Source organism: Ovis canadensis, chromosome 1 (genome assembly GCF_042477335.2).
Source record: "Ovis canadensis isolate MfBH-ARS-UI-01 breed Bighorn chromosome 1, ARS-UI_OviCan_v2, whole genome shotgun sequence".
Classification (NCBI taxonomy): domain Eukaryota; kingdom Metazoa; phylum Chordata; class Mammalia; order Artiodactyla; family Bovidae; genus Ovis; species Ovis canadensis.
The window spans coordinates 19,101,854-19,122,542 of record NC_091245.1 but is presented as its reverse complement, the minus strand read 5'-3'; the positions used below and the strand labels follow the sequence as shown (position 1 = coordinate 19,122,542).

General features: G+C 40.8%; 1 protein-coding gene across 4 annotated transcripts in view; it reads right to left on the bottom strand.

Moving 5' to 3' along the window:
* The window catches only part of ST3GAL3 (ST3 beta-galactoside alpha-2,3-sialyltransferase 3), a 226,551-nt gene that overhangs the window by 138,374 nt on the left and 67,488 nt on the right, over nucleotides 1-20,689 (bottom strand). The window contains exon 3 of one of the 4 annotated variants that reach the window (XM_069589026.1): nucleotides 17,132-17,309. The exons of the other annotated variants lie outside the window; for them this stretch is intronic. The gene's annotated coding sequence lies outside the window, so the exon portion shown is untranslated. The remainder of the gene's footprint in view (nucleotides 1-17,131; nucleotides 17,310-20,689) is intronic. 4 annotated transcript variants of the gene reach the window in all.

The window sequence follows — 20,689 nt, the reverse complement described above, 5'->3', positions numbered from 1 at the left end:
ACTGCTAGGTATACATAAAGCAAAGAGAAATAAAAGTTTTATGTCCACACAAAAACTTGAATATGAATGTTTAAAGCAGTGTTATTCACAATAGCCAAAAAGTGAAAGCAATCTAAATGTCTCTTCAACTGATGAATGAATTGTGGAATTAAAGAATCCTGCTCAAATTGAAGGGCTTCCCTGGTAGCTTAGTGGTAAAGAACCCACCTGCAAATGCAGGAGACAAGAGACTGTGGGTTCCATCCCTGGGCCAGGAAGATCTCCTGAAGGAGAAAATGGCAATACACTCCAATATTCTTGCCTGGAGAATCCCATGGATAGAGGAGCCTGGCAGGCTACAGTCCATGGGGTAACAAATCTGCCACGCAGCCTCAATTATTCCAAATGGGAAGAGATTACACCAGATCTCCAACAGAAAGGTGCCTCTACTACCCAGAAGGAAGAAGAAAACTCTCCACCCCATGATAGCCCAGCCAATCAGAGACTGTAGCAGTAAAACCAATGAAAAGCCTCTATACTCTGGACTCCCAGCTTCCTCCAATGGACTCTCTGGTTATCACAGCAACAACTCCCAAATTTCCACCCCAGCTTCCCCAATAAAAGTAAGTTCCCCTTCCTCTAAAAAAGCAGGTTACTCTTTCTTGTTCTCTGGGTTTGCCTATGGTTTGCCATAGATTGCATTTCCCAAACAGCAATTCCTCTGGCTGTTGTTCAGCCGCTATTATGTCCAACTCTTTGCAACACCACAAACTGCAGCACGCCAGGCTTTCTTGTCCTTCCCTACCTCCCAGCTGCTGCTGCTGCTAAGTCGCTTCAATCGTGTCCGACTCTGGGCGACCCCATAGACGGCAGCCCACCAGGCTCCCCCGTCCCTGGGATTCTCCAGGCAAGAATACTGGAGTGGGTTGCCATTTCCTTCTCCAATGCATGAAAGTGAAAAGTGAAAGTGAAGGCGCTCAGTTGTGTCCGACTCTTCGTGATCCCATGGACTGCAGCCTACCAGGCTCCTCTGTCCACGGGATTTTCCAGGCAAGAGTACTGGAGTGGGTTGCCATTGTCTTCTCCATCGCTATCTCCCAGAGTCTTCTCAAATTCATGTCCATTGAGTTGGTGATGCCACCAAATCATCTCATCCTCTGTTGCCTCCTTCTCCTCCTGTGCTCATCTATCCCAGCTTCAATGCCTTTTCCAATGAGTCAGCTCTCTGCATCAGTTGGCCAAAATACTGAAGCTGAAGTTTCAGTAACAGTCCTTCCAATGAATATTTAGGGTTGATTTCCTTTAGATTGACTGGTTTGGTCTTCTTGTTGTCCAAGGGACTCCCAAGAATCTTGTCCAGCATCACAATTGAAAAACATCAATTCTTCAGTGCTCAGCCTTCTTTATAGTCCAACTCTCACATCTATACATGACTACCGGAAAAACCATAGCTTTGACTATATGGACCTTTGCTGGCAAAGAGACGTTTTTCCTTTTTAATACACTGTCTAGGTTTGTCATAGCAAGGAGCAAGCATCTTTTAATTCCATGTCTGCTGTCACCATCTGCAGTGATTTTGGAGCTTAAGAATACAAAATCTGTCACTGCTTCTACTTTTTCCCCTTCTATTTGCCATGAAGTGATGGGAGCAGATGTCATGATCTTAGTTTTTTGAATGTTGAGTTTTAAGTCAGCTTTTTCACTCTCCTCTTCCACCTTCATCAAGAGGCTCTTTAGTTCCTCTTTGCTTTCACCTATTAGAGTGATATCATCTGCACATCTGAGGTTGTTGATATTTCTCCTGGCAATCTTGATTCCAACTTGTGATTCAACCAGCCCAGCATTTCACATGATGTACTCTGCATACAAGCTTAACAAACAGGGTGACAATATACAGCCTTGTCATACTCCCTTCCCAATTTAGAACCAGTTGTTCCACGTCTGGTTCTGATTGTTGCTTCTTGACCGACATACAGGTTTCTCAGGAGACAATAAAATGGTCTGGTATTCCCATCTCTTTAAGAATTTTCCAGTTTGTTGTGTGATACACAGTCAAAGGCTTTCATATATTCAATGTGAAACAGAAGTAGATGTTTTTCTGGAATTCCATTGTTTTCTCTATGATCCAGTGAATGTAGGCCATTTGTTCTCTGGTTCCTCTGCTTTTCTAAATCTAGTTTGTACATCTGGAAGTTCTCAGTTCACATTCTGCTTAAGCCTAGCTTGAAGGATTTTGAGCATAACCTTAAGCACGCAAAATGAGTACAATTGTATGGTAGTTTGAACATCCTTTGGCACTGCCCTTCTTTGGGGTTGGAATGAAAACTAACATTTTCCAGGCCTGTGGCCACTGCTGAATTTTCCAAATTTGCTGGCATATTGAGTACAGCACTTTAACAGCATCATCTTTTAGGATTTTAAATAGCTCAGCTGGAATTCCATCACCTCCACTAGCTTTTTTTTGTAGTAAAACTTCCTAAGGCCCACTTGATTTCACACTCCAGGATGTCAGGCTCTAGGGCAGTGATGACACCATTGTGGTTATCTGGGTCATTAAGACCTTTTTGGTTCTTCTGTGTATTCTTGCCACCTTTTTAAAATTGCTTCTGCTTCTGTTAGGTCCTTACCATTTCTGTCCTTTATCGTGCCCATCCTTGCATGAAATGTTCCCTTGATGGCTCCAATTATCTTGAAGAGATCTCTAGTTTCTATTGTTTTCCTCTACTTCTTTGCATTGTTCATTGAAGAAGGCCTTCTTATCTCTCCTTGCTATTCTCTGGAACTCTGCATTCAGCTCGGTATATCTTTCCCTTTCTCCCTTGCTTTTCACTTCTCTTCTTTCCTTAGACAACCACTTTGCCTTCTTGCGTTTCTTTTTCTTGGGGATGGTGTGGGTCACTGCCTCCTGCACAACGTTATGAATCTCTCTCCATAGTTCCTCAGGCACTCTGTCTATGAGATCTAATTCTCTGAATCTATTCATCACCTCCACTGTATACTCATAATTGATTTGACTTAGGTCCTACCTGAACGACCTAGTGTTTTTCCTTACTTTCTTTAATTTAAGCCTGAATTTTGCAATAAGGAGTTGCAAATGCCACAGTTAGCTCCAGATCTTGTTTTTGCTGACTGTATATAGCTTCTTCCTCTTCAGCTGCAAAAAACATAATCAATCTGATTTCAGTATTGATGATTTGGTGATGTCCATGTGTAGAGTTGTCCCTTATATTGTTGGAAAAGGGTATTTTCTCTGACCACTGTGTTCCCTTGACAGAACTCCATTAGCCTTTGCCCTGCTTCATTTTGTACTCCAAGGCCAAACTTGCCTGTTACTCCATGTATCTCTTGACTTCCTGCTTTCACATTCCAATCCCCTATGATGAAAAGGACATGCTTTTTCAGTGTTATTTCTAGAAGGTCTTGTAGGTCTTCATAGAACTGGTCAACTTCAGCTTCTTTGACATCAGTGGTTGGGCCACAGTCTTGGGTTACTGTCTTGTTGAATGGTTTTTGCCTTGGAAACTAATCAAGATCATTCTGTCATTTTTGAGATTGCACCCAAGTAGTGCATTTCAGACTCTTCTATTGACTATGAGAGCTTTCCTCAAAGGGATTTTTGTCCTTAGAGGACATCCTCTAAGGACATTTCCTCTAAGGGATTCTTGCCCACAGTAGTAGATATAATGGTCATCTGAATTAAAATTCACCCATTCCTGTCCATTTTAGTTCACTGATTCCTAAGATGCTGATATCCACTCTTGCCATATCCTGATTGACTATGTTCAATTTACCTTGATTCATGGACCTAATAATCCAGGTTGCTATGCCATACTGTTCTTTACAGCATCAGACTTTACTTTCACCACCAGACACATCCACAACTGAGCATCGTTACCACTTTGGTGCAGCTGCTTCATTCTTTCTGGAGCTATAAGTATTTGCCTTTTGCTCTTCCCAAGTAGCATATTGGACACCTTCCAAACTGGGGGGCTCATCTTCCAGTGTCATATCCTTTTGCCTTTTCATACCATTCATGGGGTTCTCGTGGCAAGAATACCAGAATGGTTTACCATTCCCTCTTCCAGTGGACCACGTTTTGTCAGAACTCTCCACTATGACACGTCCATCTTGGGAGGCCCTTCAAGGTGCAGCTCATAGCTTCACTGGGTTACACAAGCCCCTCTGCCACAACAAGATGTGATCCATAAAGGGGAATTCCTATGGTACTGTAGAATAAATTCACTTTTGCTGGTAAAATAACTGGCTATTGTATGATTAAAGCTGACATATTTGGTGGCACAAGCGGGGTCCAAAGGAGGCAAACGCTGAGAGACTATGGCTGCTAGAATCAAGCGAGGTAACCTGCACTAAGTCAACTGTGCTTATCACTCTGCTGAGTCGCTGACTGCTTTCAATTTGGAGACTGTTCTCTTGGATTCCAAGCCCCACTCTTTTGTGTTTTGAGCTCTCTAACTTTATTCAGGCTCTGGGAAGGCTTTGTCCTCTAAGGGGAAAGATTTCATCTGTCTGGCGCAAGGCTTTATCCTTAGTACTCAAGGTGTTTTCTGGAACATGTGGTAGCTAGGTTCTCTGTTGGAGACTGAGCTAACGGGGAACTATTCCTTTTGGAATCTGGGAAAAGGCTCTATCAACTTTCTTGGGTTTCTGGGAGAACTTAGGGAAATGGGAACCCACTCATCTAACTGCTCTGAAGGCAGTCCTCCTTTGGAGACTCGGGCTAGTTCATGTTTAAAAACTGTGGACACCCTTTACTGCATTTTTAACTAAGTGGGCTAGACAAACTAAAAGTAATTAGGAATTACAGCTGCCATTATGGGGAACTTTCAAGCTCCCCAAATTCAAATAAGATTAAATTGGAGGACTACATTCTAAAATTAAAACAAACATTTCACTGGTAACTGGAAACATGTACAAAACTCTAAAATTGCCTCTTTGCAAGATTCTGTTTCTAAATTTGCCAAAATAACCAAAAAAGAAAAAAATCTACCAGAGTCTCAAACTGTTGTATTCCCCTCCCCAACTTCTGGTTTTGGACCATCTGTGTGTCTTCTCCACACACTTTGTCTCAGACTCCGCCCTGGCAGCCATCTTGTGCTCCTGCTCTGACCCCAATGTCATCTTCCTCTCTGCTCTGCAAAAACCTGCCCCTTCAAAACATCAGACCCTCTGAGAATCCAAATGCTAAACCCCTAATTACTGTTTCTAAGACAACTGGAGCAAATACACAACTAAAATGAAGGATTTAAACAGCAATTGTCCTATATTCTTGAAAATAGACAAATAGATTCCAAAACTCTTAGGGGAAATTTTGTTTTCTATTTCCATCTAGTTGGTGAAGTTTTTGGTAGGTCAACTATGCTGTTCAAAAGGTTCGACCTTTGTTTCAAGTAAGGCCATCTTAAGGGGAAATCTTAACAGAGAGAACTCCAAACCACTTCAGGAGACAACAGACTGCTTTCTTTGATTGATATGCAGAAGTTTCTAAAAGACAACTTGACTCCAGAAACAGTTCTAAAAGGATCCTTATAGTATGCCAGAAAAACAATTTGGGTCAAACTATTCTTCTGAGTTTTGTATTTTTGCACCTGAGACATGGCTAACATTTTAAATAAAACCATCAGTTCCCTGTTTGCATCTGTCTGTGCGCTCATGTGTATCTATATGTGTGTTAGTTGCTCAGTCATGTCTGACTCTTTGCAACCCATGGACTGTAACCTACCAGACTCCTGTGTCCGTGGAATTCTCCAGGCAAGAATACTGGAGTGAGTACCATTCTCTTCTCCAGGGGATCTTCCTGACCCAAGGGTTGAACATGGGTCTCCTGCATTGCAGGCAGATTCTTTACCCTCTGAGCTACCAGTGTATCTATATATGTATCTGTATATGTGTGGTATTTTTTTTTTCTTTTCTACCTCTGGATAGTATTGCTAAAATTAATTCAAAAGAGCTTTATTTAATTGGCTTAAAAACAAAAAAAGCAAAACAAACAAATGAGCACTTAAATGAAATAAAATATTACAGAGACCTTCTGGGTTTACATGATACAGTTTGAAAGCAAGTTTGGGGATACTGGTTTAATTAAAACAGGCATATCCTTGGAGTTACCAGTGTTTGAAACTAATGCAGGCATACAGTTTTTATTCTACCTGGTTTAATTGGTCAGATAAATTCATGTTATCTTCATTACAAAATTTGTGAGCAATAGATGGTATGATAAAGTTTTTCATGAATGTTGAAAGCAAGTGAATTGTAAGTATGTGAATGAGATATAGACTTCTGGGTAAATCTTTTAAACAGTTTCCCCAAATCTTTTTGGCATACTGAAACTTTACAGTTTTGCTGCTGCTGCTGCTGCTGCTAAGTCACTTCAGTGGTGTCCGACTCTGTGCGACCCCATAGATGGCAGCCCACCAGGCTCCGCTGTACCTGGGATTCTCCAGGCAAGAGTACTGGAGTGGCTTGCCATTGCCTTCTCTGTACAGTCATTAAATATCTAGATCACTCCCAAATAAGATCAAAATACTAGAACATTACTTAAAATAGGTTCTTTGGAATTGGAATGAAAACTGACCTTTTCCAGTCCTGTGGCCACTGCTGAGTTTTCCAAATTTGCTGGCATGTTGAGTGCAGCACTTTCACAGCATCATCTTTCAGGATTTGAAATAGCTCAACTGGAATTCCATCACCTCCACTAGCTTTGTTTGTAGTGATGCTTTCTAAGGCCCACTTGACTTCACATTCCAAGATGTCTGGCTCTAGATGAGTGATCACATCATCATGATTATCTGGGTCGTGAAGATCTTTTTTGTACAGTTCTTCCGTGTATTCTTGCCACCTCTTCTTAATATCTTCTGCTTCTGTTAGGTCCAGACCATTTCTGTCCTTTATCGAGCCCATCTTTGCATGAAATGTTCCCTTGGTATCTCTAATTTTCTTGAAGAGATCTCTAATCTTTCCCATTCTGTTCCTCTATTTATTTGCATTGATTGCTGAAGAAGGCTTTCTTATCTCTTCTTGCTATTCTTTGGAACTCTGCATTCAGATGGTTATATCTTTCCTTTTCTCCTTTGCTTTTCACTTCTCTTCTTTTCGCAGCTATTTGTAAGGCCTCCCCAGACAGCCATTTTGCTTTTTTGCATTTCTTTTCCATGAGGATGGTCTTGATCCCTGTCTCCTGTACAATGTCACAAACCTCCATCCATAGTTCATCAGGCACTCTATCTATCAGATCTAGACCCTTAAATCTATTTCTCACTTCCACTGTATAATCATAAGGGATTTGATTTAGGTCATACCTGAATGGTCTAGCGGTTTTCCCTACTTTCTTCAATTTAAGTCTGAGTTTGGCAATAAGGAATTCATGATCTGAGCCACAGTCAGCTCCCGGTCTTGTTTTTGTTGACTGTATAGAGCTTCTCCATCTTTGGCGGCAAAGAATATAATCAATCTGATTTCGGTGTTGACCATCTGGTAATGTCCATGTGTAGAGTCTTCTCTTGTGTTGTTGGAAGAGGGTGTTTGCTATGATCAGTGCGTTTTCTTGGCAAAACTCTATTAGTCTTTGCCCTGCCTCATTCCGCATTCCAAGGCCAAATTTGCCTGTTACTCCAGGTGTTTCTTGACTTTCTACTTTTGCATTCCAGTCCCCTATAATGAAAAGGACATCTTTTTTGGGTGTTAGTTCTAAAAGATCTTGTAGGTCTTCATATAACCGTTCAACTTCAGTTTCTTCAATGTTACTGGTTGGGGCATAGACTTGGATAACTGTGATACTGAATGGTTTGCCTTGGAGACGAACAGAGATCATTCTGTCGTTTTTGAGATTGCATCCAAGTACTGCATTTCGGACTCTTTTGTTGACCATGATGGCTACTCCATTTCTTCTGAGGGATTCCTGCCCACAGTAGTAGAAGTAATGGTCATCTGAGTTAAATTCAACCATTCCAGTCCATTTTAGTTTGCTGATTCCTAGAATGTCGATGTTCACTCTTGCCATCTCTTGTTTGACCACTTCCAATTTGCCTTGATTCATGGACATGACATTCCAGGTTCCTATGCAATATTGCTCTTTACAGCATCGGATCTTGCTTCCAATTCCAAAGAAAGGCAATGCCAAAGAATGCTCAAACTACCGCACAACTGCACTCATCTCACATGCTAGTAAAGCAATGCTCAAAATCCTCCAAGCCAGACTTCAGCAATACATGAACCGTGAACTCCCTGATCTTCAAGCTGGTTTTAGAAAAGGCAGAGGAACCAGAGATCAAATTGCCAACATCCGCTGGATCATGGAAAAACCAAGAGAGTTCCAGAAAAACATCTATTTCTGCTCTATTGACTATGCCAAAGCCTTTGACTGTGTGGATCACAATAAACTGTGGAAAATTCTGAAAGAGATGGGAATCCCAGACCACCTGACCTGCCTCTTGAGAAACTTGTACTCAGGTCAGGAAGCAACAGTTAGAACTGGACATGGAACAACAGACTGGTTCCAAATAGGAAAAGGAGGACGTCAAGGCTGTATATTGTCACCCTGCTTATTCAACTTCTATGCAGAGTACATCATGAGAAACGCCGGACTGGAAGAAACACAAGCTGGAATCAAGATTGCCGGGAGAAATATCAATAACCTCAGATAGGCAGATGACACCACCCTTATGGCAGAAAGTGAAGAGAAGCTAAAAAGCCTCTTGATGAAAGTGAAAGAGAAGAGTGAAAAAGTTGGCTTAAAGCTCAACATTCAGAAAATGAAGATCATGGCATCTGGTCCCATCACTTCATGGGAAATAGATGGGGAAACAGTAGAAACAGTGTCAGACTTTATTTTTTTTTGGTCTCCAAAATCACTGCAGATGGTGATTGCAGCCATGAAATTAAAAGACGCTTACTCCTTGGAAGAAAAGTTATGACCAACCTAGACAGCATATTCAAAAGCAGAGACATTACTTTGCCGACTAAGGTCCGTCTAGTCAAGGCTATGGTTTTTCCTGTGGTCATGTATGGATGTGAGAGTTGGACTGTGAAGAAGGCTGAGCGCCGAAGAATTGATGCATTTGAACTGTGGTGTTGGAGAAGACTCTTGAGAGTCCCTTGGACTGCAAGGAGATCCAACCAGTCCATTCTGAAGGAGATCAGCCCTGGGATTTCTTTGGAAGGAAGTACTTCGGACACCTCATGCAAAGAGATGACTCATTGGAAAAGACTCTGATGCTGGGAGGGATTGGGGGCAGGAGGAGAAGGGGATGACCCAGGATGATGGCTGGATGGCATCATGGACTCAATGGACGTGAGTCTGAGTGAGCTCCGGGAGATGATGATGGACAGGGAGGCCTGGCGTGCTGTGATTCATGGGGTCGCAAAGAGTCGGACACGACTGAGCGACTGAACTGAACTGACCTGAACTGAAAGATATTTGGGGCTATTGGTAAACATACCACATTGGAAAATTTCCTTGAGGAATATACGTTTTTAGGAATTATTAAATATATTCATTAGTTTGTACAGACTAGTCCCAATTGTTTAAAGCTACCAGAAATAATTAGGGGAAACAACTATATATGCAACACAAGTAAGACAGGTGCTTTTGGTAAACCCCAGTTCAATTCCTGGGTCAGGAAGATTCGCTGGAGAAGGTATAGCTACCCACTCCAGCACCCTTGGGCTTCCCTTGTGGCTCAGCTGGTAAAGAATCTGACTGCAACGTGGGAGACCTGGGTCTGATCCCTCGGTTGGAAAGATTCTCTGGAAAAGGGAAAGGCTACCCACTCCAGTATTCTGGCTCAGAGAATTCCAAGGACTATATCATCCATGGAGTTGCAAAGAGTCAGAGTCTTTGAAAGTGACTTTCACTTTTGGTAAGAAAAGGTAGAAGAATGGAAACACATTTTATTGAGGGAAAGAGTGTAATTTTGTCCTCAAGTGAAGCTAATTCAGAATAGGAAAGACAAAAAATAGGACAAAAGCTAAATGAAATTGTAAGCTGTAGAAGATTTATGGGGAAATTTTTTGAAAAATAATTAATCTCTTAAAAGGGCAAAGTTTTCTTGGACTAAGTAGTTCTTTTTTTCCTAGGCTTCATGTTGTCTTAATCTGGTCTCTGGTTATTTAAGAAAATGGAATCTTCTCAATCTTAAAAGAACCAAGTTTTGCCTACAACTATGTAACTTTTTGTATTTGCCTTTGAAATTTGTTACTTATAGTTACTTTGATCCAACAGATAATTATCATTTTATAATAATATATGATCCTGTTTGATCAAATGTCTAAAACCTTTTGATATTTTAAATAAACTTCCCCCAAAGCAAGTTCTAAATGAAGTCTTTCTGACCTTGAGCTAACTCTGAGATCTTTCTCAGGGTCCCCAGAAAATCTCAAGTCTTTTTGTCAGTTATAGGCAGTTACTGCTTTACTTTAATGCTTTTGCAAATATGTTTTTTCTTTAAAGAGATTCATGTATAAAGCTCTGACAGGTACTCTGAAATATGGGTTTTTGACAACTTTAAGAACATATGACTGAACTGGGTAAGGATTTCTAAAACTAATGGAAAGCAAACTGCTTTAATGTTTTGTTTTCCAGGTGTAAAGAAACCATTTTTCTCCTCTGCTTTAAGTTATCTATAACTCACAGCAATTTGGTAAAGTGTATGCTGGCCACAAAGATTGAAGCACTTATCTTTTTATCCCTGTCTGATTCCCCCCAAATTCTGAAATTCTTATTAAATATTCTTTTTTTCATGACAAAGTATATATCTGTATAACTTCAATGGGAGTCTATTTCAGGAACAGCATGTCAGCAGCAATTGGCCCCTGCTCCTTTCAATCCACAACTGATAAAGACAAACATACTTCTGTATTATAAAGGTCTAATTACATCTATTAAAAGTAACCATGCTCTAGTAGAGCCCCCTTTCTGCAGCACATTACCGGGAGTCAAAGACCCCACCTATCACTCTATAACCTTGACATTTTGTATACCCGAAGAGGCACCTTTAAAAGAACTCTCTCCAGCCTCACTGGAAGGGCCCCTATCAGGTATTGTTAACTGAAGTTTGTACTGCTAAACTCCAAGAAATAGACCCCTGCATCTACACATCACATTTAAGGCAGGTATTGAATCCCAACTGGACCATCTGGCGACATGAAGATAAAGCGCACTGGATTTGAAGCAGACAGTATCTGAGGCTGACAGCTTTCCCAAGATGTCTGGACCAAGCCGGTGTACCTTCCTTTCAGTACTGTCTCTCACCTTGTTTTCTCCCTCCCTTCCATGGAAGAACAATGCCCTTATTTTTATTTTCCAACCCCTTGTGAAACGGGGGAACCTCTCTGATTGCTGGATTTGCCATTGAAAACATCAGTCCATCCAAGGGAGCAAAGACCCTTTGGTTCACTCTATAAGAAATTTTACTGGGGTTCCAAATGCTGTGGTTTGTCCAAATTGTTTCCAGAGCCCATTTCATAAAGCCAGTGTGCTAAACCTGCCTAAACTTACTCCCTGCTTCAACCTGACTCAACCCTGTGATGGAAAAACAAGATCTTCTAAACATTTGTATGAAAGGTTCCGTGGAGCTGTCAGTGTAAGTCACATCATTTGTAAACTTGCTGACACATCTCTATGTCTAAGTATCCTCTTGGTGTGTAACAACCTTATGTGTGAGCCTTGGTTCAGTTCAGTTCAGTTCAGTTCAGTCGCTCAGTTGGGTCCGACTCTTTGCGACCCCATGAATAGCAGCACGCCAGGCCTCCCTGTCCATCACCAACACCCAGAGTTCACTCAAACTCACGTCCATCGAGTCAGTGATGCCATCCAGCTATCTCATCCTGTTGTCCCCTTTTCCTCCTGCCCCCAATCCCTCCCAGCATCAGAGTCTTTTCCAATGAGTCAACTCTTCACATGAGGTGGTCAAAGTACTGGAGTTTCAGCTTTAGAACACCCAGGGCTGATCTCCTTTAGAATGGACCAGTTGGATCTCCTTGCAGTCCAAGGGACTCTCAAGAGTCTTCTCCAACACCACAGTTCAAAAGCATCAATTCTTCAGCGCTCAGCTTTCTTCACAGTCCAACTCTCACATCCATACATGACCACTGGAAAAACCATAGCCTTGACTAAACGGACCTTTGTTGGCAAAATAATGTCTCTGCTTTTCAATATGCTATCTACGTTGGTCATAACTTTCCTTCCAAGGAGTAAGCGTCTTTTAATTTCACGGCTGCAGTCACCATCTGCAGTGATTTTGGAGACCAAAAAGATAAAGTCTGACACTGTTTCCACGGTTTCCCCATTTATTTGCCATGAAGTGATGGGACCAGATGCCATGATCTTCATTTTCTGAATGTTGAGCTTTAAGCCAACTTTTTCACTCCCCTCTTTCACTTTCATCAAGAGGCTCTTTAGTTCCTCTTCACTTTCTGCCATAAGGGTGATGTCATCTGCATATCTGAGGTGATTGATATTTCTCCCTGCAATCTTGATTCCATCTTGTGCTTCTTCCAGCCCAGTGTTTCTCATGATGTACTCTGCATAGAAGTTAAATAAGCAGGATGACAATATACAGCCTTGACGTACTCCTTTTCCTATTTGGAACCAGTCTGTTGTTCCATGTCCAGTTCTAACTGTTGCTTCCTGACCTGCAACAGGTTTCTCAAGAGGCAGGTCAGGTGGTCTGGTATTCCCATCTCTTTCAGAATTTTCCACAGTTTATTGTGATCTACACAGTCAAAAGCTTTGGCATAGTTAAGCAATGCTAATACCCCTATTCCAATGAATAACCCCATAGATGCTATTGTTTATGTGGGAGTCTTATCCTTTCTCCTGGTTATACCTTCATATATGGGAGTTTGTGGAATACCTTTATGCTTAAGCAAGTCATTGTCTTGATAGCTGGAGAATATGACGACAGTGTACCCTTGCTGTGTTCACTACCTTGTTCTCCCTACATAACCAAACAGAAGCCTCTCATTGGTCTGCTCCATTAAGCCTTTACAACAACCTTAAGGAATAACTTCCAGGAAGCATGCAAGATTCTGGTTTTTTCTCCGTAGGGAGAGTTTTCTTCCTATGATTAGAGTGCCAATGAACAAATAATCAGGAATCTCTCCCTGATATTAGGAGTTGCTGCTGCCAAGTCGCTTCAGTCGTGTCTGACCCTGTGTGACCCCACAGACGGCAGCCCACCAGGCTCCCCCGTCCCTGGGATTCTCCAGGCAAGAATACTGGAGTGGGTTGCCATGTCCTTCTCCAATGCGTGGAAGTGAAGTTGCTCAGTCGTGTCCGACTCTTAGCAACCCCATGGACTGCAGCCTACCACGTTCCTCCATCCATGGGATTTTCCAGGCAAGAGTACTGGAGTGGGGTGCCATTGCCTTCTCCGGATATTAGGAGTTAGCTGACTCCATAACCAACACAATTTCAACTCAGAAATGTTCACCTAACTCATTGGCCAAGGTGATTTTGGATCACCACAGAGCCTTTGATTACTTACTTGCTGAATAAGGTGGTGTCTATGCAAAATAGACAAATAGCAAACACCTCTTGTTAAATGTGGGGACACACCTCTGGGGAAGCAGAGGCCCAACTACACAAAATTAAAAAGCAAACACATTAGTTATAGCACATTTCACCCAACAACCTACTGTCTTCTGATTTATTCAACTGGCTACCTTTGGGTCTGAGCTCCTGGTTTAGAACCATCTTGAAACTGGATTTATAATGCTGTTTTTAATTCTGTTCTGTATATTTGCTAAGTTTTACATCTATTACTTATCAAACGTTTATAAAAAATGACATGCTTAATATGATGATGCTAGCCCAGTGTCTCAAGATAATTTATAACACTTACAACCTTGACTAAATATGGACTTTTAACGAGAAATTCCTGAGAGTTACTCAAATGTGACCTCCTGAGGTTTCTAATTTGTGTACCTTCTCTCTGACATGAAATATGACAACCAGGGAAGGTCTGAGGAATAAATTACTGCATGTGGAAATCCTGACTCTTGATCAGCAATGCTTTTAAGGAAAGAGCTTAAGCAAAAGGTGGAAATGTGAAATTAAAGAAATCTCAGCTAAAAGTGGAGTCAGGACAGGCCTGTAGGAGGCACTCTCACACCCTACCGTGTACCCTCAATTACTTCAAGCAGTAAGAGGTGTGCCAGATCTCCAACAGAAAGCTGGCTTCACTTTACTATCCAGAAACAGCAGAAAACTTCACTCCAGGGCAGCCCAGCCAATCAGTGACTGTAGCAGTCCAACCAATCAGAAGCCTCTATACTCTGGATTCCCAGCTCCCCGCAGTGGACTCTCTGTTCATCACAGCCCCTCCCAAATCCCCTTCTTTTCCCTATAAAAACAAGCCCCCCTTCCTCATTCTCTGGATTTGCCTATGGGTTTACCATAGCTTACATTTCCCAAGTTGCAAAGTCCCCCACTATTCCCATGTAAACTCACTTTGCTAGCAAAATAACTGGCTATTATATTGTTAAAGTTGACAGGATAAATAAAAAGTGGTATATCCACAATGGAATATTATTTCATCATAAAAAAGAATGAAATATTGATACATGCTTCAACACAGATGAACCTTGAACATACAGTGAAAGAAGCCGGTTACAAAAGGTAACACTATGTATGATTCCGTTTATATAAAATGTCCAGGACAGGCAAATCTACATTGATGAGAAGATTTGTGGCTGCCTAGGCCTAGAAGTGGTTAGGGGGAAATGGAGCCTAACTGCAAATGGGTACAGGCTTTCTGGTGTAATGAAAATGTTCTAAAATTAATTGTGATGTTTTCACATTCTGTGAATATACTTAAAACCACTGAATTTTGTACTTTCAGTGGGAGAATTATATGGTATGTAAATTATATTTTAAGAAAGCTGTTACCTTAAAAAATAAAAGTGAAAGGCAGAACACCTCATCTCTAGTGAAACACAGACCCCTGTGATCATGGAGGCTGACTGGACAAATATCCTTTGCTGGCCACTTATAGAAGAGAGGGAACTTTACTGTTTAGATTTTTTTTAATGAAAGCAAGGGTGGTGGGGGGGAAACTTCACCATTAGAGGGCTAAGAAATCAGTGCAAGTAATAATTATTTAAAGGAGAAAATGAAAAGGAATTGGTTTAAAAAAGCTTGTGGGACTTCTCTGGTGGTCCAGTAGTTGAGAATCTGCCTTCCGATGCAGAAGACACAGCTTCCATCCCTGGTCAGGGAGCTAAGATCCCACATGCCATGGGACAACCAAGCCCCCATGATGCAACTACCGAACCCATGGGCTCTACAGCCTGTGAGCTGCAGCTAGAGAAGCCTATGGCCCACAACTGGAGAAATCCCATGCATTGCAACAAAGAGCCCCATGCCACAGTGAACACCCAGTGCAGCCAAATGTATATACAGCCATATATACATATGCACCTCTTCTGGTTTCTGTCCTTAGTATTCTGCATCTTTTACTCAGTAACTTTAATTTTTTTATTTTTTAACTTTAGGGCTGCACAAGAAGGGAGTTTTGCCTAATTATTGGCTTAGAATTCTCCTCTACCTATACTTCCGGGTTCCCTCAAGCAGATGTTGCAAACTGGAGGTTCGTATTTGTGTTACATTTAGTCCACAAAGTGCATGAAAAGTTTTAAATTTGTTAACATTCATAAGACAGGAGATTTCACATAAAAATTAGTTGCAGCTTCTCTTGCTGCTGCTGCTGCTAAGTCACTTCAGTCGTGTCCGACTCTGTGCGACCCCATAGACAGCAGCCCACCAGGCTCCCCCGTCCCTGGGATTCTCCAGGCAAGAATACTGGAGTGGGTTGCCATTTCCTTCTCCAATGCATCAAAGTGAAAAGCAAAAGTGAAGTTGCTCAGTCGTGTCCGACTCTTAGCAACCCCATGGACCGCAGCCTACCAGGCTCCTCCATCCATGGGATTTTCCAGGCAAGAGTACTGGAGTGGGGTGCCACTGCAGCTTCTCTTGAGTAACAGGCAAGTTCTGGCAATATAGAAGGGTGCTTCTTCATTCAGCAAGGGAAACAAATTATCTTTATAAAGCGGTATCCAAAGTACTCAAGGAATAAGTTAGCCGGTTCTTGAGGGAAGAAAATGTAAAAGAATCAGGCAGACAGGGACTGAACATAATCAAAAGCAGAGGATGGAGATACAGGAGAAAACATCTTCAGAGCTACACTGTGAGGTAACGTCTCAAAGTGGGATAGTCTTCCTATCATTCCCTCTCACAGCATCTCTAGCTACAGATTCTTAGAAGTCTGTATCTTTGAATATCCACAGGATGCTAGGTTCCTCCTCTCTCAGAGATGAGTTCTTTATTGCTTCTCACAGAGCTTATCCCATACTTATCCTTCATTGCTCTCGTCCTTTCTCTGCTCCTATCCTATGAAATCCAGTTTTTGATCAGTAATGCAAAGGTCCTAAATCTGCCAGAGAGAGAAGCCCATGTATGAGTGTTTATTAATATCTAACTCTTTATGACCCCATGGACTGTAGCTCACCAGGCTCCTCTGTCTATGGGATTTTCCAGGCAAGAGTACTGGAGTGGATTGCCATTTCCTTCTCCAGGGGATCTCCCAACCCAGGAATTGAACCCAGGTCTCCTGCATCACACACAGATTCTTTACCAGCTGAACTCTGAGGGAAGACCGACTATCACATTGATGTGTTAAATTTGATCATTTGGTAAGGTGTTGACCTCAGAATATTTCCTTCCCTTGTGATTACTAAGTTAATTATTAAATTAATATGAGAATTAATAAGTCAACTTTCTTATGTGTGTAATGGTACTATGACTATGTAATAGAATATCCTTATTTTTAGCAGGTGGAAGCTGAGGTATTTAAGAGAAAGTATCAAAAACTCTGCAACTTACTTTTGAATAAAGGAGTGCTATGAATAACTCTATGCCCATAAATTTGATAATCTGGATGAGATGGACTAATTCCTTGAAGACACAAACTACCAAAATTCAGACAGAAAGAAATTGACAATTGGAATAGGCCTGTATCAACTAAATAAAATGAATCAATAATCAATACCTTTCAAAACAGAAATCACCAGGCCTAGATGGGTTCAGGGGTAAATTTTACCAAATTTTAAGAAAGAAATTAAATCAACCCCCCTTCACCTCTTTCAGAAGACAGAAGCAGAAGAAAGACTTCTTAACTCGTTCTTTGAGGCCAGCATTACCGTAATACCAAAACCAGATGAAAACATTGTAAGACAAGGAAACTACAGGCCAGTCTTGCTCGAGAATGTAGATGCAGAAATCCTCAGTAAAATATTAGCAAGTCAAATCCAGCAATCTATAAAAAGAATTATACACCATGATTGTGGGGTTAATCTCAAGTATGCAAGGCTGATTCAACGTTCAAAATCAATTAATGTAATACATCAACAAGCTAAAGAAGAAAAATCACATGATCATATCAGTAGATTCAGAAAAGGTATTTGACAAAATCCAACACCAAGTGATGATAAATGCTTTCCGTAAACTAGGATTAGAAGGAAATTAGCTCAACTGGATAAAGTGTATCTATAAAAACTCATAGCTAACAATGTACTTAATGGTAAGAAAATAGAAGCTTTTCCACTAAGATCAGGAATGATGCCAGGATGACCCATCTGACCACTCCTTTTCAACATTGTACTGGAAGTCTTAGCTAGTACAATAAAACAAGAAAAGGAAATAAAAGCTATACAGATAGCAAAGGAAGAAATAAAACTGTCTTTGTTCACACATGACACAATTTTCTATGTCGAAAATCCAAATAAATATTAAAAAACTAACTGGAAGAGTAAAGATCTGATTAAGACAGATAAGGATATAAGCAATTATAGGAAGGTTGTAAGATACAAGGTGAATATACAAAAGTCAATCACTTTCCTATAAGCCAGCAATGAACAACTGGAAATTGAAATTAAAAACACAATACCATTTACAGCAGCATCCCCAAAATAAAATACTTCGGTATGAGTCTAACAAAATGTATAAGATCTATATGAGGAAACAAACAAAACCCTGATAAATGAACTCAAAGAAGAACTAAATAAATGGAAATATATTCCATGTTCCCAGACCTTTAAAATTGGGATTATGTGATGGATAAATCATTTTTTACTCTACTTGCCTATTGAAGGTGTTTAAATGAGCATGTATTCATATTTAACATGAACAACTGAATTACATAATGCCTTGTGATCTTACGTGCATGCTTGCGTGCCAAGTTGCTTCAGTTATGTCCAACTCTGCGACCCCATGGACTGTAGCCCTCCAGGCTAGTTTCAGACTATTAATGCTATAACATTTAAATTACACAATTAGAAACTTTAAAAAATATATGGTATCTATACACCAATGTGATTAGGTGTGTACAACAAAGAAAAAAAGTTAGAGAAAAGTTCAGGGGAAGATAACACAAAAATTACCTCAGATTGCCTCTGAATGACAGAATTGTAAATATTTATTCCATAATGAGCCTTATTTTATAATGATGCAAACACACAAAATTTTATTTAAAACTATAATTTCTGAGTTCTGGTTTAATTTTTAGATCACTGAATCAAAAGTGTTTTCCCCAAAAGATATCACCCAACAGTCTCATTTATTTAAATATAAATACTTTCAAACTATAGTGCTAGAGAAGACTCTTGAGAGTCCCTTGGACTGCAAGGAGATCAAACTAGTCCATCCTAAAGGAAATCAACCCTGAATATTCATTGGAAGGACTGATGCTGAAGCTGAAGCTCCAATACTTTGGTCACCTGATGTGAAGAGCCAACTCATTGGAAAAGATCCTGATGCTGGGAAAAACAGAGGGCAGGAAGAGAAGGGGGCGACAGAGGATGAGATGGTTGGATAGCATCACTAATTTAATGGACATGATTTTGAGCAAACTTTGGGAGATAGTGAAGAACAGGGAAGTTTGGCATGTTGCAATTCATGGGGTTGCAAAGAGTCAGACACATCTTAGCAACTGAACAACAACAATAATCTCTAAGAATCACTTTTATAGTAGATGGAAAAGAGACCCCTAATTCATGTTAATTCTAAGCCAATCTGTTTACTGCAGACAGATTCAAGCACTTATTATATGCACTGAAATACATTCACAATTTTTGAAGTGAAGTGAAGTCGCTCAGTTGTGTCCGACTCTTTGAGACCCCATAGACTGTAGCCTATCAGGCTCCTCCGTCCATGGGATTTTCCAGGCAAGAGTGCTGGAGTGGACTGCCATTTCCTTCTCCAGGGGATCTTCCCAACCCAGGAATCGAACCCAGGTCTCCCGCATTGCAGGCAGACGCTTTACGGTCTGAGCCACCAGGGAAGCCCTCACAATTTTTATGTATATGTAAATAAGTGAACACGTTATTGTCCAAAGGAAAAAAGACAGGAAAAAGTAGAAAGTGGAAATGTCAGAGAGAGGAATATAACTGAAGGTGAGAAACAGCTGATCAGGGACAAAAGAATTCCACTGGACTTGGCAACTGGAAATAACTGGAAGAGTGAAGATCTGATTAAGGTAGATAAGAATGTAGAGCGCTGAACCACTATAGATGATAATGCTTTCACTCTGGCAGATGAGGCTGCAAAGATGGTTGGAGATCAAAACAGAAGGCCTTTGTATACCAAGCAAGGACACTTTCTGCTAGAGTTCTGGGCTTAGAGAGTCCTTCCAGCTTAGAGATCGAACTTGTTTAAGCATCCCAGGGCCTTGGCAAATTGTCTGGCATGCAGCAGGAATTCAGAAGTGTCTGCTAAATTGAAATAATTTCTTCTTGTTCTAAGCAATGAGAAGCCAGGCAACATTTTATCAGATGCAGCGTTTTTCGTATTAACAGTCAATCAATAAACTGTCCCAGTAATTTTCCTCTCTTGTGTCACTTCCAGGATGGCTTCTTTTTCTCCAGTAAATGTGGTCTTTGAACAGGATATTCCCTTTTACTATGTTTTTGTCACCAGTTCTATCTCAGCAAGTCATAATAGGGTTGTACCTCCCTCCTTGTGTCAATACTTTTTAAAATCTGCTCTGTTTGTGTTGGTTACTCTTTGCATACAGCTGTACACTTGAGGCAGAGATCTCTCTCTTCCCTTCCAGCTTTCCTCCGTCTACCCCACCCTGCCCCCTCTCTCTCTTATCTTACATAGACTCTGACTAGAGATATTCTGTGTGATTACCCAAACCACGCTTCTAGGACCCCAACATATTCCCATGTCAAAAATCTTTTTATTATGTGCTTTCAAGTCATAGTATGTGCCCTCTGGAGTGAAAGATTAAAATCTTGGTCCCATATTGACACTGAGCTAGTCAGTATAATTTTACATTCACTTTTCACTAGTTCACTTAGCTTGAACTAGTATTTAACAATGGGGATAAATTTATGCAAATATATGTCCTTTTTCTCAAGTAACTTTCCTAATCATCAATTGCATGAGTTTTCAAGACAGTGGAGAGAATGTATGAATTAAATAATTAAATATGTGCAAGCGTCTAGTCCAGAACTTTCAGAGAATAAGCACTGAATAAATATTAGGCCCCTTTCCTTTGGTTCAACTTCTTCCTATTTCCCCATTACTGTAACAGAGAACAAACTGACTCCATATTGGATCTATTCCTTTAGCACTAACCCTGTGCTTAGTCATGCTGGCTCTGCACCTTTTCCAAAATAACGCTGCCTACAGCCT